We start from the raw sequence: 17068 nt of genomic DNA, 5'->3' as shown, positions 1-17068 counted from the left end.
TGAATGTCTGTCCCTAGCCCAGCAGCAGTGGACCAGGCTAGCTGAGTATGGCTCTCACTTTAAGCTAAGCTCTGCTAACATGGCCCCCCACTGCAATGCATCCCTGCTCTGAGCATCACAGCAGTGTCACCAAGTGAGCTGGGAAGAATGAAGGCAGGAGAAAAGGAAAGAAAAGCTGCTAGAGCTCCAAAGGTTAGGTCAGAGGGCTCAGAATGGGACATGCCCAACATATCTTAACAGAAAAATCTGTCCTGTAAGTGAACATGTTAAAAAAGTTAAGAATGCTTTTCAGCTACATCATTTTTTCAGAGCCTAAGTCCCTAATTAGTAGCAACTTGAGATCCTTATGAGTCATCATCAATTAGGAGGAACAGAGGAAAAGCTTTGGCTTGCCTTTGGAGACAAACTCCATAGGGAAGATGTAATTTTGTTGAGATTCCTTTCCCTGCCTGTCAACATCAATGTTCTCTCTCTGCCTGATGCACAGTTGGTACTAAGTATCACTGGCAACGTGCATTGTCTTTAGAGCACAAGGGGCATGAGGAGGGGTATGATTTCATGGTCTGTGCTGGCAGGAAGGAGTATTTCCATAGTCCTAATTCCCAGCTCTTCATGCACTGTGGAAAATTTGTTGGGTCTGGAATCAGGGTTTGGTATCCCAGCAGCTGTATACAGGAGTACTCTGCATGGGTCCCACAGGCTAAAACAAAAGAAAATGAAAGCTTCACATTTGGTTTGATTATCTATTACATACTAGTGCTCAAGATCTGGGTATGTACAGAACTAGCTTTTTTTCCATCGCTTAACAGAAGTGCATAGCTTTACAACACTTTAAAATAGGTACAGTGCTTTAAATAAACCTTGTTAAATGAGGTAATAAATTTGAAGTGCTGTGTTTTACAGCACTTTAGCAAGCTACAGTGCTTTAAGTAATTTCTGTATGCTGGTCAAATCTCTGACCAGTGGAGAAGCCCCAGGAGGCTACAGAGCACACGCTGCCTCCTAGCTTGAAAAGTGCAGGGAGGCTCAGAGGTTGCCCCAACCAAACACTATACTTCTGTCATGTTTAAGAGTGCTGTAACTTTATAGTGCTATAAAAAAGTGCTCTAAATTATTGTGCTGTAAAACATGTACACAGCAGTTCTGTACAGGTAGCCTATACAGAAGGCACAGAAAACCTTGAATGGGGCTCTGCACTACAATGGTGCCAATTCTGACTGTATCGGACTTTTGTCTCAAAGTTACTACTCCCAGAGTCATGGAATTTTGAAACTCTCAGTATTTGCTTTAAATAAATCTGGTTTCTTACCCTCATGACCAGAAGGCACACTACAGGCTCAAAAAACCTAGAATTGTTTTTTAAGTCATGTGATTTTTGAGGCCTGACTCAAGATTTTGAACACTTGAGGCACATCCAGACAAGCGTGCATGCAGCATCATAGACCCATCTGCAGCACTGTACACATCACACTTGCAGGCATTCTCCAGGCTGCTAATTTGCTAGAAGAGCAGCAGCACACATGGCAGCAGCATGCGCTGCCCAAAAGTGGAGCCTGGCCAGCAGGAGACATGCTTCAGCTGCTGACCAGGCTCCCTGCTACTCAACTGCTGATGCTGAAGCCCTGGGAGGCCCCCAGGACCCCAGAGAAAGCTGGTAGGGCCAAACCAGGTGCTGGCCCCAGCTCTCCTACCCCACCCAGAGCAACTTGCTGCATGCCAGAGTGTGCATGCACAGGCATTCCCCGGGGTACAAGCAGCAGTGGCACAATTATGTAACACTGATATTTGTCCCTGGGGAAATGAACAAGTGCTCTTGTCTAGATGTGCCCTTGGAACTGGAAGTACAAAGAAAGAGATGAATTTCCTCCTAACTGGAATATTTAGGCACAAATCATTCATTATCCTTGAGATATGGAGCAAAAATTACTGAAATATTTTGAGTAAACAGATATAGGATACTCCAAAGCCTAAAAGGAAGCATGTGTCTTAAACAATGCTTGATTGTATCAGATTTACTGTCCTCCTATGTTAGTCTATTCTGTAGCCTTGCAACATCCTTTTCAATATGACTTTTTAAGGGCAGTCAGAAATAAATATACACAAACAATTTGGACCTACACAATGGAAACACTTAATTTTTATTTAGGCATAAAAGATCCACATCTGTTTGAAAGCTGTCCTGCTCCTCTGATTTCTTGGAAAATATTTATGTTAGATGGAAGAAGTGAACTTCTCTCCGACTCTTGCCTAAAGAGGAAGAGTTTTCTAGCGCATTTCAAACCAGATTTTTCTCCTAACTTTCCCCTGCAGTTTTTCACAACCATGGATCACAAGTTTCCCAAAAACATTTTAGGAGTCACTGTTTGCATAGATATGAAGTAATAGAGGTTTGTGTATAGAAAAGGGGTAGACATAACAGCAAAAATGTCGTTTGTAGTCATTAAGATTAATTAGGAATAATAAGGCACCAAATAGCTCCCCAGACTTGTACTTGGCTGGTTTGCTGTGAATGAATGTTGCTCCACAAGTAATTGGGGGGTAAGCGATGGGGGTGGGAGAGGGTGATGGGAACAGCCAAGGCAGTATTCACTTTGCTCTGTTTGGAATGGCAACACATTATTTTACTACTTTTAGAGCACAAGTAAGAACAGGGAAAGTGATGGTTCCTGTTTTACTGGCATCAAATCATGTAAGCTTTCCCCTGGAGTTCCCCCTGCTTGGGGGAATTCTTTTAAAAGGGATGGTGTCAGCCCAGGTGGCTATCCCAGCACACTTCTAAAAGTGCACAGTACTACACTCTTGGGCTAGGGACAGAAGTTACACATAAACCAGTTTAAGTGATCAGAAACTGGTTTAAACCTGTAACAAAACATAAGTTCAGTGCACATAAACGAGTTTCAAAATGGCTGAAATTGCAGCCCTGGGCTAGCTGTGCTGTTCTCCAGAGAGCACCCCCCCACCACCACCCCTTCCTTGCTGCTCAAGTAGGGATTCACCCCTCTCCCACAGCATGGACCCCCAGCCCCATGTGGTATGCTAGTTAATGCTGAGAGAGGTGTGTGTCTGTGTGTCTGGTACAGGCAGACAGGACAGTGTCCGCTTAGGACTTTTTGGAGCTAATCAACAGGTCAGCTGGTAATTCCTCGGGAAAAAAAAATGTTTAAAAAGAGCTTGAACTAATGTGAGAGGCTTTTGTTTTGTTGATAGGTTGATAAGTGCTATGTAATCATCTCCCTGCTGGCTCCCTCCCCTGTCAGGTTTGCATATAGTATGAAGAAGTGGGGAGCAGGTGATTGAAAAGCTCAGTATCATCAACAGATGCATGCACTGCACACCCCCATTTTGCCTCAGAGTGCTAGTCAGGGGCTGGCAACACTCTTGCCCCTAGAGCAGATGGCACAGGCAGGGTGGCAGTTTACACCCCTCCCTAATCAGAGCATCCTGCTGGGGCCTGGCCATGTCCCCATCAGGTCAGCACTCTGGAAGGGAAAGGAGGGATGCTCTAATGCCCCCCAGCTTCTAGCCTGAGCCACTGTAGGCATGTGCCTGCATTTCCTCAGTCCAGAGGGAATGACTATGCAGTTGCAAACTGGTTCAACCTAGGCAGGTTAGACTAACCTGCAAAGATTGAATCAATTAGGCCCAGGCTTTCTGGGGTTAGGGCAGAGATGCACTGTGTTATTCATATGGATGCTGTCACAGTCCACTAGGCTGGCCAGCCTAGGGGATAGAGCCAGGAGTGGAACCAGGAATTGCAGGGGTAAGGTCAAAAGCCATGAGTCAGGAGTCAAATAACAAGCCAAGGTTAAGATCCAGGAATCAGAAGCTCAGTTACCAAATCCAAGGTACAATGCACAGGGTGAGGTCCAAGAACACAGCCAAACCAGGGTCAAGAACCTGGAAGCAGATCCACTGAGAAATCCAAAGCCGAAGTCCAGCAACAAACCAAAAGCAGGGTCAGAAAGCAGGAAAGCCAGAGACATTGCTAGGAAAGGAGCAGCTGAGAGACTACAGAGCAGTAGGTTGTGCAACAAGGCTTAGATGTTGGAGCAGTTCCTTAAAAGTAGCACATTGAGCCAGTTCAGGTGGGCACACTCAAACTTACCCACTTCCTTGGCTTTAACTTTACTGTAGCTTAAATAGCAACAGAACATAAAACAACAACTTGAGCTGCCTCTCCAGACTAAGCAGTTCTGAAGGGTTTGCTTTCTCCTTACACACTGTTTCCTCTGATATCCTGACAGAGTTAAATACCAATTGTTATAATAAGCTAGCCAAACTTCCTCAGCAACTTAATTAATTTCTTATGCCACTAGCAAGTTCCATTACACCTGCCACTCAGTTAATAGTCTATTAGAATTAGGCAACATGTATGGAAATAAAGTCAAGCCATTTCAGTATATCATCTGTGTGTCTTATTTAAATTTTTTAAGGCATCCATCATTAAAGTTTTTTATTAAAGTATAATTAAAATGTGTAGATTTGTTACTGAATCTGTGGGAATTGTTTATGTAAGACTTATTTGCAGAGGAAGGGAGTCTGTCTTTGGACAAAGTAAAAATGTGTGATGCTTAATTTGTTACAGTAGAATACCTTAACATTAGGAGTTTGTATAGTAAGACAGAGCCCTAAGACACCCTAAATTACACTGATGCCAGGGGAAAGACTCTTATTGGACTTCAGCTGGCATTGGTTTAGGCTGGTAAAGGCACAACAAAAAAATAGAAGCCCTAACTTTGTGTAATTTATAACATGTCAAAAGTATTTGGATTAGCATTGTAATAAATCCACCCTACTTTATGGTTAGAACACTGATTCACAAAGCTAACTTCCTGCAGCTAGGAGGACACTGGAGTCATATAGATTGTAATGGTTACATATTAAATCCCTATTTAATTTATTTAGCTAATCAAATATGTAGGGTGAGTTGGCCAATCACATCTTAGCAATACAGAAATCATGCTGCTCACACCAGATTAATGCTATTAAGAAAGCCTAAGGGCATGCTAAATGCAGAGTTAGAAATAGAAGCCTACCCCACACATCAACAAGCACACCTGGAGAAAGATATGTCACAAGCTATTTCAATTGTGGATAGACGGAAGAGAAACAAACACTTCCATCAGGAGTAGCTTAATAGGTCAATTATGTCCTGCATTTGCCTGACAGAATCAATGCACAGGAGGCTAAAATGGGAATTTGGGTGACTAAGTACTCCTCTGAGTCTCTCAGTAACTTGTTTTGATGTCCTGTTGAGCTGCCGGGACATATTTGAAAACTTCCTTCCTTCCTCTGCTAATGATTAGGGTGTAAGCAAGCCCAAATCACGCAACCAGTGCCAGAATACACAGCTGACAGAACCTTTATTATAAATTATATTGCAAACTGACACACAACTCTTATAGGTTTAGTGTTACTAACGTTGCTAATATGTACTGCCAAATTCTGCTTCAATTACACCATACAGTCCCATTGGGTTTAATAGTGGAGAGTAGAATTTGACTAATTATCCCAGAGAAGTTAGGAATGTCTGAGAAGAGACTTGTTCATTGCTTTCCAGTCAATAGCTAGAAAATCCCGCAACTGCTCTTATGACACAGACTGGTATTTGGCATGTTGATTTTTGTTTGGTTTTATATTTTTTCGAACATGATGGCTTTCTATTACCTATTGATGACCTTATTTTGTTTATAATTTAACTTTTTTCAAAACACTTCACACACATTTATTGAGGTCTTCAACTGAATTTGACATGTAATATATATTTTCACTTTGATATTTACTCCAAGATAAGTTGAGCCTAGAGATACATTTCTGTTTAATGTTTTTGTTTCCTTCACCTTGAAATTGTCCATGAGAATGATACATTTGTATTGTGATGTCACAATGTCTTGTGAACACACTGAAAAACTCCATTCATTTATTATTTGGCTTAGCTAATTTTCTGTAGCTTCACCTCCTAGTTCACATTGTCATGACCTTTCCTAAAAACTTATTCACATTAAATATAAAACATTAACCTTAAACATTGTCCTTGTCCATTAGCCATTTATAATCATATACAGAATAAAGGAATGTGCTCCCAGGAAGGAAGGAAGATGGATTTTTTGCTCTCTTTTTCCAAGAAACCCCATGGATAAACCAATGTAATTATACGTTTAAATTAAAATTATTATTCAGACATATCTCCACATGGTATAGGGATCCAGTCAGGATACTATCCATGGTAAATAAGGCAAACAAAGTTAGAAGTGAGGCTATGTAAAGCTGTGTGAATAACTGATTTTTTCTCTGTTTTCAGAAATGGAAGAAAAAGAAAAGGAAGCAAAAGAAAAAACACATTTTCTCCAAACATTTTGGAAAATTACAAATAGTTAATTTGCAGTTGAACAAAATGAAATAATTACATTCACAGGAGAACTGTAATAACACCATTCACAAACCCAGTGCAGAAAGAGAGGAGGTGCAGATTGCTTGTCTATAGTTCAGTGGTTAGGAGCTTGAAAAGTGGGATACGTTTCAAATCAGGCAGAAAGGGGATATGAATTCAGGTGTCCTATATCTCCAAGGAACCACTGGGGTACAGGGTGCACTGGGGCCTGGGTGGTTATCTTTGGTAGTTTTGAGCACATGGACCAAGTTTCACTATTAAAACAAACACATTGTTCCAACATTTCTAAATTTTGTCATTCTTTTTATTAGCCACAATTATTTGCTAAGCTGCATCTAAATTCATGAATAGTGTCTGAAACTTCATTGTTGTAAGTAAACTATTCACCAAAAAAAGATTTACCCATCTCTACAAATAACTCCTCTAACTCAAGGCTTCATGACCTCACTACCAAAGTGAGTCTCTCGGTATCTTTCATGACTTAATTCCTCTCTATTACAGCTTGAGTTAAGGCAGAATATGCTAAAAGAAAGTACAGTTATGAGATAAAATCTCCCCTTCTGGAAGTCTGTCATTCTACAGGGTTGTCATGCCACAGAGTCAGTATTTGGAATATGGAAATGTTTAGAGAAAAGTATGTTTTCCCTTCCAATAAATGTGATGTTCTGTTAAAGAAACAAAGCTGCTTTTTATTTTAATATGTTGGTTAAAAATGTATTACTTTTTGTCTAACCAGGTTCTCGTTAATTCCATACTATATTTCCTTCTTTTACAGTTAATTAATCATCTGACAATCCCCTTTTGGTTCAATACTGCTGCTTTTTCAAGTTTTCTGGAACCTACTTTTTATTTTTTTAATTTTGTCAAAGAACACTGACCAGAGTCCTGTGTAGCCCCTGAAGTTTTTTCTAATTAGGTTCCCACAGTTTTTTTATTTGAAAATATTGCAGTGTTGTTTGGATACAGAATAATGTTAACCATACAAATAGAAGCACTTTCTTGGGCTTCAATGGTTCAGAGAAAAATATTGAAAAAAAAAAATGGGCAAAATCAGTACTCTTTTAGTAGCCTTTAGACTTAAACCCCTGCACGTTTAAGTATTTGTCAGGTATTTTCATAGCATAGTGTAATACTGTAGTATTGGTATATACTATGTTTAAGAAACACAAGGGCAATATAGAGTCACATTAAGATCCCACTTGATATCAGTTCTGTCTTGTTGGAAACTGGTGGTTGTCAAGGCCAGTCCCAAGTCCAAGTCTAAGACACATCACAGCATTGACTCTTGGCCTGTTAGGGAGAGGTGGCGAGGATGAGAGAAAGAACAATCATAAACCCACAATGACTGACAATAACAGTCCATCCTCAGAGGGAGTTTGGGGCTACAGTGGTAGTTAGGCACCCACCCCTGAAATTTAAGTCCTCAAAATTCCCCACTCTGTCACATAACCCTGGCGTTTAGATACCTTGAGAGTTTATACACCTTCTGCCTTTACCAAGGAGACCACTGGCTCAGCTGCTTGGAACTGAGGGCTGCACTGAGTCACCTCACGATGAGGTGAAGTTCCTCTCTCAGAAGTAAAGCTAGATGCTTGGCCCTTGACTCAAGACCACAGAGAAATAGGGAAGGCAAGAGACCGAAAGCCTAGGGTCTCAGAGTAGGAGGGAGCTTGGGCTTCTCCCTTGCTCTAGAACCTATACCTATCCTGGCTTCAAGGGGTACTCTCAGAGACCATGCCAAGGCAGCAAGCAACTGTCTCCCCTACCACTCCCAAGAAGGGACTCCATAACACAAGGGTAGTGTCTGGAAACACAAGAGAGGCAGTAATGAAACTACTGTCCTTTATTCTATTTTCTCTATTATATAACCAGGCAAACTGAAAAAACAACATACAATGAAGAATCATTAAAATCACATTACTGTCCTAACAACCAAAAGCAATCAAATGTTTTGATTTCTGTTACTCGTTCTGTCACTCTGAGCATACAAGTCCTGTGCTGTGTCCCCTGCATTGACTCTGGATACAAAGAAAACCTAAATACAAAATCTCTCCTGATAGTCAAAGCCCTCCATGGTACAATCCCCAGCTTACTGAAAGTTTGCCCCGACTTTGCAACTGTAAGTCATAGCCCATGACTTCACTGGAAGCATTAAATACTTTCCAGTACTGAGAGATTCAAGTTTTCCAGTAGAGAGGCTAGAATGACCCAGCTCAAGTTGGTGGCAGGAAGGCATTAGGACCCATGTGCCACAACCCCTTCTACCTATTCCTCAGTTGCAGCAGGGCATGGCATGCCTATTACCTAACTGTGTCAAGACACAGGACAAAGCTCCCCATCCACCAAAGTCCCCAGCGGCTGACTGTGACATGGAGCAGAGACAGCTCCCCACTGCCAAAGCCACAACTCTATGATCTGGGTCCACAGGCTTTGTAGGCCAGATCTAGCCCATGGGCCATAGATTGCCAACCCCTGATCTAGACAGGTTAGTGTACACTAGGGAAATGGAATGCAGGACACACCAGGCTGGTGGTGGTGGTGCAGTGTTTCAAATAAGATGTGAAGCCAGATTCCTCCCTATTCAAGTTCAACAAAAGTCCCATAGAAATTTTCACAAAAGCTGCTGAGTTGTTAGCTGTAGTAACCTTGCTAACTCTGATAAATTAATAACATTCTACTTACTAAACTTAATTTTTCTTTGAATAGGCTTTTCTTCACTTTGTATCCTGACCTACATGCAGTGGTTTGTAGACTGAGGGTGACACCTTCCAACCCAGAAGTGAGAAGTGATCTTTGCAGTCAAGAACCTAGTAGATAAGAAAGCAAGAATTAAAATTGTTTTTACAACGTCAGTGGAGTCAAAATTACACCTAGGCTTTTTTCTTTCCACAGGACTTGTATTCAGTCTAAAGTATGAATAGTACTCTATGAATAAAACATGTCAAATATTTATTTGCCCATTAATGTATGACTCTAGGCTTATTTATTGCTGTTTCCAAACCCTGCACTGAATAATAAATGATTCATTTCCACATGCACTTTCCTCCAATTGAAACACTGATAGTGCCACAAGCATGCATAAATTTACGTTTATAACTTACTTGGCCAGTACCATGCAGGATCTATGCCAAATACTCTCTTATATGGGTCAAGTTGTTCTGTGTGGGACTGAGAGCTATTTTATGACTAGTCCAAAACTGTGGCGCTCCCATAACTAGCAGAATCCTCAAAGCTCATCAGCTTCTGCTCCAAATGCAAAATGCAAAAGGTAAGACCTGCCTTCTCAGATATACTTATTGATCAATATACATACACGCACATAAGCAGAACCCAGAAGCAAAACCCTACCAAAACTCAGTCTACCTTATCCTACTCATAATTCTCCCTCTGAAGAGGACAAGGGAAAGAACAAGATGTTCATCACATCAATTCAGGCATACTTGGTAGAAGCTCAGGTATAAAAGTGAAGATGGTATAAAAACCCGTAAGTAGAACTCAGGTTTTGAAGGTCAAGGCCCACTATTTTAAAGTACAAGACAATCCTTTCTCTGCCTTCACTCAACTGTTTCATTCACCATTCACCTTCCAATTTCTTCGGTAATGAGGAAGAAGTCTCGAAATGATGGTATCTTTCCTGACGCACCTTTGATTTTTTTCCATAAGCACCACCCATCTGATGCACCAAATCAAATCAGGGTCCTGTGGAGAAAGTAGTTTGCAATATGTAATTAAAAGTTATGTTCTGCATGTAAGAGGACACAATTCAAGTTGCCTATCCTAACAGTCGAGTACCATATTTATTCAATTCCAGGACAAGCTCCCTCTCTCCCCCTCCCCCTCCCATTCATCATGGAGAAAACAAAGTGCTGTCTTAGAATCAAGTAACAGACCAGCCAAGCTGGGAGCTGTGGTGAGAGGCAGTTTTTATAGCCCAGCTTGGCCAGGGCCAGCTGCCAGTATCTGGCCCCAGCCCAGCTCCTCTCTCCCATTTCCCTGGCTGGCAGGGAGCAGATGCTGGAAGGATGAATCAGCTTGCCATTGCTGTTGTCCCCAAGAAGATCTGAGCATTCTGCGCACCCACTCCCCATAGGTCCCAGTTGGAGCAGTCTGACTCCCAGCTGATATGGGCATGGGATCCCCAGTGCTGCTCCTCACCTGCTCCTACACCACATTGGAGGAAGCAGCTGAGGTAGATGCACAGAGTCCTCCTTCCAGCTTAATCCTGGCCAGAAGAGGGGAGGAGGGAAAGGACAGCCAGACAGGGAAGAAGGAATGCACACCACTCATGTTGCTCCCAGCTGAACCGGACTCCCTACACAGCTGCTCTATGCAGCAAGAGCAAGTGCAGGTCAGGAGCAGCTGTGGGGCAGATCAGCTGGAGACAGCAGCAGAAGGGTGGGGCAGGAAGCAGAAGGTGGGGCATACACAGAAACAAGTGAGGGGGCAGGCAGCAGTGGGTAAGTGGCAGGCAGGGGGGAATAAGTAGGAGAGGGAAAGCAGCAGGGGTCAAGCCACACCACTTGCCTCCCTACCACCTGCTCCCCCATTGCTTGCTCCCCTGCTGCTGCTTTCCCACCACATCAGTGGGGAGGATAAATTTAAGACAACCACGGCACCCAATATTAGACTCTAGACATGGAAAATTATGACAGATTCATAATGTACCTTGTCTAGAATCCAATTATTGGGGGAAGTCATCTTAGACTTGATATTGTCTTGGATTCAGGTAAATGCAGAACAGTGGGCCTCCAGAGTCTGCCATCTTCATTCTTTGAACCCAAGATATTCAGCAGTTCAAAATATACCCTCATCACTTGAGATCAATAGTAACTGCATTGATTGCTATCTCAGATAGACTGTTGACTTCTGCAGACCAAGCACTGGGAGCGGGGGGAGGGGCACGTTACATGCTAAAACAGTGAAAATGAGACAGTCTTGTGTCAGTTGACCAAATACGCATTCCTCCCTTAAACTGACTGAGGCCACTTGCTCCAGGACCTTGGTTGTCATGGGTGACTTCAATTACTCGGACATCTCCTGGGAAGATCACTCAGCAAAATCCGAGCGGTCGCAAAGCTTTCTCTCGTGCGTGGATGACCTCTACCTGACTCAAGAAGTCTATGGGCCAACGAGAGGCAAAGCGCTGCTCGACCTGGTACTGGCTACGGGGGACGACCTAATCAGTGACCTAGTGATCAATGGGAAGCTGGGTGACAGCGACCATGAGCTGATCACCTTCACCATCTGCCGTAAAGCTGGCAAGTCAGTCAGCAACACAGAAGTCCTTGACTTCAGAAAAGCCAACTTTGACAAGCTCAAGAGGCTTGTCGGTCAGGCCCTCAGGGACCATGACCCCAGGGAGATGGGAGTTCAAGAAGAGTGGTTGCTTCTCAAGGAAGCAATCCTCAATGCACAAGTTAAATCTATTCCAACACAGAGGAAAGGCAGTAAGAAGGCACAGCAGCCCTCCTGGCTCTCTAGGGACCTAGCGGACCTCCTGTGGCTAAAAAGGAAAGCCTACAAAGGATGGAGGATGGGATTCACCTCCAAGGAGGATTATTCTGCACTGGTCCAGTCCTGCAGGGAGCAAACCAGGAAAGCCAAGGCTGCAACTGAACTCCAACTAGCTTCAAGCATCAAGGACAACAAAAAGTCCTGTTTCAGATATGTGGGGAGCCGGAGGAAAAGCAAGGGCAACGTTGGACCCCTGCTAACCAGATGGGGCAACTGACAACTGACGCCCAGGAAAAAGCCAACCTATTAAATAGGTACTTTGCGTCAGTCTTTCATCAGTCCCATGGGACGCCCATGCCTGCTATGGGACAGGGAGATCCGGGTGATGGGGATCCCCTACCCTCCATAAATCCTGACCTCGTGAAGGAACACCTTGAGAAGCTGGATACCTTCAAGTCAGCTGGCCCTGACAATCTCCACCCCAAGGTACTCAAAGAGCTGGCGAGCGTCATAGCCCAGCCCCTGGCACGGATCTTTGAAAACTCCTGGCGCTCTGGTGTAGTGCCCGAAGACTGGAAGAAAGCCAATGTGGTGCCGATCTTCAAGAAAGGGAGGAAAGTGGATCCGGCTAACTACAGGCCCATTAGCCTGACTTCTATCCTGGGGAAGATCTTAGAAAAGTTTATTAAGGAGGCCATCCTTGAGGGACTGGCCCAGGCTAACATTCTAAGGGATAGCCAGCACGGGTTTGTTGCGGGTAGGTCTTGTTTGACCAATCTCATTTCCTTCTATGACAAGGTGACCTATCACCTGGACAAGGGAGAAGAGATTGATGTCATATATCTTGACTTCAAAAAAGCTTTTGATCTGGTATCCCATGATCACCTCTTGGCCAAACTGCCCAGTTGTGGCCTTGGCTCCACCATGATCCGCTGGCTGGGAAACTGGCTCCGTGGTCGGACCCAGAAGGTTGTGATTGATGGCAGTCACTCATCGTGGTACCCTGTGACCAGTGGGGTCCCTCAAGGCTCTGTCCTGGGACCCATCCTGTTCAACATCTTCATTAATGATGTGGACATTGGAGTCAGGAATGGACTGGCCAAGTTCGCCGATGACACCAAAGTTTGGGGCAAAGCATCCACGCCAGAAGATAGGCAGGTGATCCAGGCTGACCTGGACAAGCTCAGCAAATGGGCGGATGAGAATCTGATGATGTTTAACACCGAAAAATGCAAGGTTCTCCACCTTGGGAGGAAAAACCTGCAGCACCCTTATAGGCTCGGCAGAGCTACGTTGGACAGCACTACAGAAGAAAGAGACTTGGGGGTCATCATTGACCACAAGATGAACATGAGCCTGCAATGCGATGCTGCGGCTAGTAAAGCAACCAAAATGCTGGCGTGCATCCATAGATGCTTCTCGAGCAAATCCTGGGACGTCATTCTCCCCTTGTACTAGACCTTGGTGAAGCCGCAGCTAGAGTACTGCGTCCAGTTTTGGGCTCCACAATTCAAAAAGGATGTGGAGAAGCTTGAGAGAGTCCAGAGGAGAGCCACGCGCATGATCAGAGGTCAGGAAAACAGATCTTACGATGACAGGCTGAGAGCCATGGGACTCTTTACCTGGAAAAGTGCAGGCTCAGGGGTGATCTGATGGCCACCTATAAATTTATCAAGGGTGACCACCAGGATCTGGGGGAACGTTTGTTCACCAGAGCACCCCAAGGGATGACGAGGTCAAACGGTCACAAACTCCTGCAAGACCATTTCAGGCTGGACATAAGGAAGAATTTCTTTACTGTCCGAGCCCCCAAGGTCTGGAACAGTCTGCCAGCGGAGGTGGTTCAAGCACCTACACTGAACACCTTCAAGAGTAAATTGGATGCTTATCTTGCTGGGATCCTATGACCCCAGCTGACTTCCTGCCCTTTGGGCAGGGGGCTGGACTCGATGATCTCCCGAGGTCCCTTCCAGCCCTAATGTCTATGAAATCTACGAAATCTATGAAAAAAACTAACGTAATCAAAATAAGATCTATTCTTATCTGTTTCTATAGAGTGCTACAGCTCTTTTGATAAAAATCATTACCATTGGGAAAACTACCTATTTTCCCTGCTCTCTCTAATGAGAACAAACAACAAACATCACCAACTAGGCTAAGTGCAGACATTCAAAAAGCCCAAGTCTAAATTGATTCAATCTTTGCAGGTTAGTCTAGTCTGTGTAGACTGAACTGAGAAGCAAGTGAATAGACATTCACTTTTGATTCTGGAAATGCAGCCACGTGCCTGCAGTGGCCTAAGCCAGAAGCTGAGGGGTGCTAGAGTGAGCCCTCCCTTCCCTTCCTCTGTAGCTGGGCCAGGGAAAGCTGAGCTGAGGGAAGGGGGGCAGCCAGCCCCCTGTAGGCCTGAGTATGACTGGAGAGTGGTTTAAACCCCAACCCTGGCCTGCAGGAACCCCAGCTGTGATGTGCCTGGAGGGGAAAGGGGGAAGCAGGCCTTGCCAGGATTTGGTGGAAGAAGGTGAAAGAGTGGAACCAGATCCTGGCCTCTAGCCTGATGCCAGCCTGGCATGACCTCTAAGGCAAAGGGGGTACAGAGGGGAGATGCTTTATTCTCCTCTCCCTCCCCTCTCCCCCCAAGACCCCAATCAGGGTCTGCCTGGCCAGGGCACAGCAGCCCCTGTCAGGATCCCTCCCTGCTCTGGGGTGGGGGCATGACCAGACACCAGCTGGCATGGTGCCCTAAGGTGAAAGTGCCAGGGAGGAGTTTATTTCCCGCTCTGTCCCCTCTCCCACTGGGGGACCACAGCCGGGGTCTTCCAACCCCAGCCACTGCCTCTGCTGCTCACCCTTGGCCAGGAAGACCCTGCCTGGGATCCCGTGATGGATAAACCCCCTCCCTGGCCACTTTGCCTCAGGAAGCCATGATGGCCAGTGTCTGGCCACACCACCACCCCATCACTTGCTAAAATGCAGACAGCACAGCCCAACCCAGGGATGAAAAGCATGCTGGGATGCTGAGGGACTCTGATTTAACTTAAACTAGGAAAGGTTCTGGGTCAGAAGTCCCATAAACCGATTTAACCTCAATCAGTTAAGTCTGATACTACATTGAACCAGGTTTCTCTTAAATCAATTGTGGCCATTTTAAAACTGGTTTATGTGCACTGAACATCTGTTCTGTTACAGGTTTAAACCAGTTTCTTATCACTTAAACTGGTTTATGTGTAACTTCTGGCCCTAGCCCTAGAGGTCTTTTCACTAGAACTTTCAAAATTATTCAACTTGAGGCAGAGACCAGATTTCCCCCTGAATAGTTAAAAGCCTGAAAAACTTACAAGCAATTGAAACCAGTGGATGAAGCAGACTTAAAATAGCAGTTGCTATGAGGACTTATGGTTACTCATATCAGTACCCTCTGTAAATGTATTGACAATAAATGTTTGCATTATAATAAAGAGGTATACTATATTCAAACTGTCCATTTTATCTAGTATTGGGGTGACTAATATAAATATCTAGTATTTATACTAAACTAGTTTCACTTTTTCCACCTTTCATGGTCATGAAATAAAGTCAATTCTGGATGGGAAAAGGGGTGAGAGATACTTGACAGTGAAGAGGATAATTAACTAACATATTAAATTTTTTTGTACACTATTCACAATGGGAAAACATGACCATCAAGGTAAGTATTTCATTGTCACGGCTCATTTGAAGGTCAAGAGAGCAGAAGTTCGAACTAAACAAAAATAAATCTTTACAACCAAATGAAATTTCTCTCAAGTTTTATCTTTTGGGGAGACCACAAAATAAATTTATGAGCCAGTTGAAAGTAAAGTGTTCCATAAACATTAACAAGTCCAGGAAGAGTTTAAATGAATAGGTGCATGACAAACCACTGCATTATTGTACCATTGAGCAAGTGTTTATAGAAACAGAGCAAGTGTTTATAGAAACAGAATAAAAGATATCAGATTTACCCAAACAACATATCTGCCTATAGAAGCATATGATATTTGACTGATAACTACTGTTAGGCCAAACAGGTTTGTTAACAACCTATCACAGCTGAAATTTGGTCATTGTAGATCCTGGTCAAGGCTCAAACTTTCTTGATCACAGGCACTTCTCTTACTGATTAAAGTGCTGAACATTTCCATACTCTCTTAAATTTAAAATCCATCTGCCACAACCAGAAAGCCTGTAAAAGGAAAAAAAACAAATATTTTTTGATTAGCATGACTAAGGACTTGCTGTGCTTGGTCCAGTTAGACTACAATACAGAATCTGAAAACAGCTGAGATGGATAGGGAAGCTGTATCTGAGGTCAGTTCAAGTCATTTTTCAATTCCTTGTCCCAGAAGTAATTGCTGACGTGAAGCCTTTATTTCTGTGTAACACACATACACTGAACTTGTGAGAAAGGAAGGACTGGGAACTTAACACCAATTTCTGGCCAGGTTCCAAGTACAACAATTTTATTTTGTTTCTCTCTAATTTCAGGCAGAGACAATTCTCTTCTTCACCTTCTACCCCAAGGAAACAACACTATTACTATCCCTTTCCATCCTAGAGGGGCTGGACCTTGTTGGATCATGAACTTAACCACAAGCACCAAAATGGTGGCTCTGGGCAGCTAGACTTAAACACACATTTCTGTAAAGGGATTACACACAGACAGTCTGTGCCCCCAAAATGTAATGAGATGCCAAGGAAAGAGACAACACTTCAGTCTGCTCAGATTCATCTAACATCGGGGGGCAGGAGGGGGGCACAAACATCAGTCTTGGGAGATCCAAGCAGGGCTGTGACATGAATAAGTTGTGCATAGGAGCTGTGCTGAATCAGAACATGCTTAGATTGCCCTCATCATATCCATTCCTGACAAACATTGCCCACTTTGGGGCAACAGCAGTAGACCCTCTTGTAGTTGAGGCCAGCAGATTCCCATGGAAAGAACATCCTCCCACTCTGGAGGACTTTACAATTCTGGGACCTGGTGCTTAACTGGACAATGCAGAAACTGGATGTAGAGGATGGATCTGGGCTGCAGATGTGAGCTGGATCAGATAAGTCAAAGAATCATAATACAAAATAAATTAGATACACTATTATACATCTTTTCAGCATGTTAACTGGGGCCTGGTAAATTTAATATATCATGTGCCATTCTAATCAACAGACTGATTAAGCAAAGGCTTCTTTTCAACACAGATCAGT

General features: G+C 43.7%; 1 long non-coding RNA gene across 1 annotated transcript; it reads right to left on the bottom strand.

Moving 5' to 3' along the window:
- Positions 1–8292: 8292 nt before the first annotated feature.
- Positions 8293–16031, bottom strand: LOC149868103 (uncharacterized). Its single transcript, XR_016440948.1, has 3 exons — positions 15908–16031; positions 9974–10090; positions 8293–9198 (listed from the first exon to the last, which is right to left on the bottom strand). It is a non-coding gene; the product is annotated as an uncharacterized LOC149868103 (long non-coding RNA).
- Between the last annotated feature and the right edge of the window lie 1037 nt (positions 16032–17068).

This window comes from Crocodylus siamensis, chromosome 3 (assembly GCF_052110815.1).
Source record: "Crocodylus siamensis isolate JL-2025a chromosome 3, ASM5211081v1, whole genome shotgun sequence".
In the NCBI taxonomy this organism is placed as follows: Eukaryota; Metazoa; Chordata; order Crocodylia; family Crocodylidae; genus Crocodylus; species Crocodylus siamensis.
This window is presented reverse-complemented; position numbering and strand designations above follow the sequence as displayed.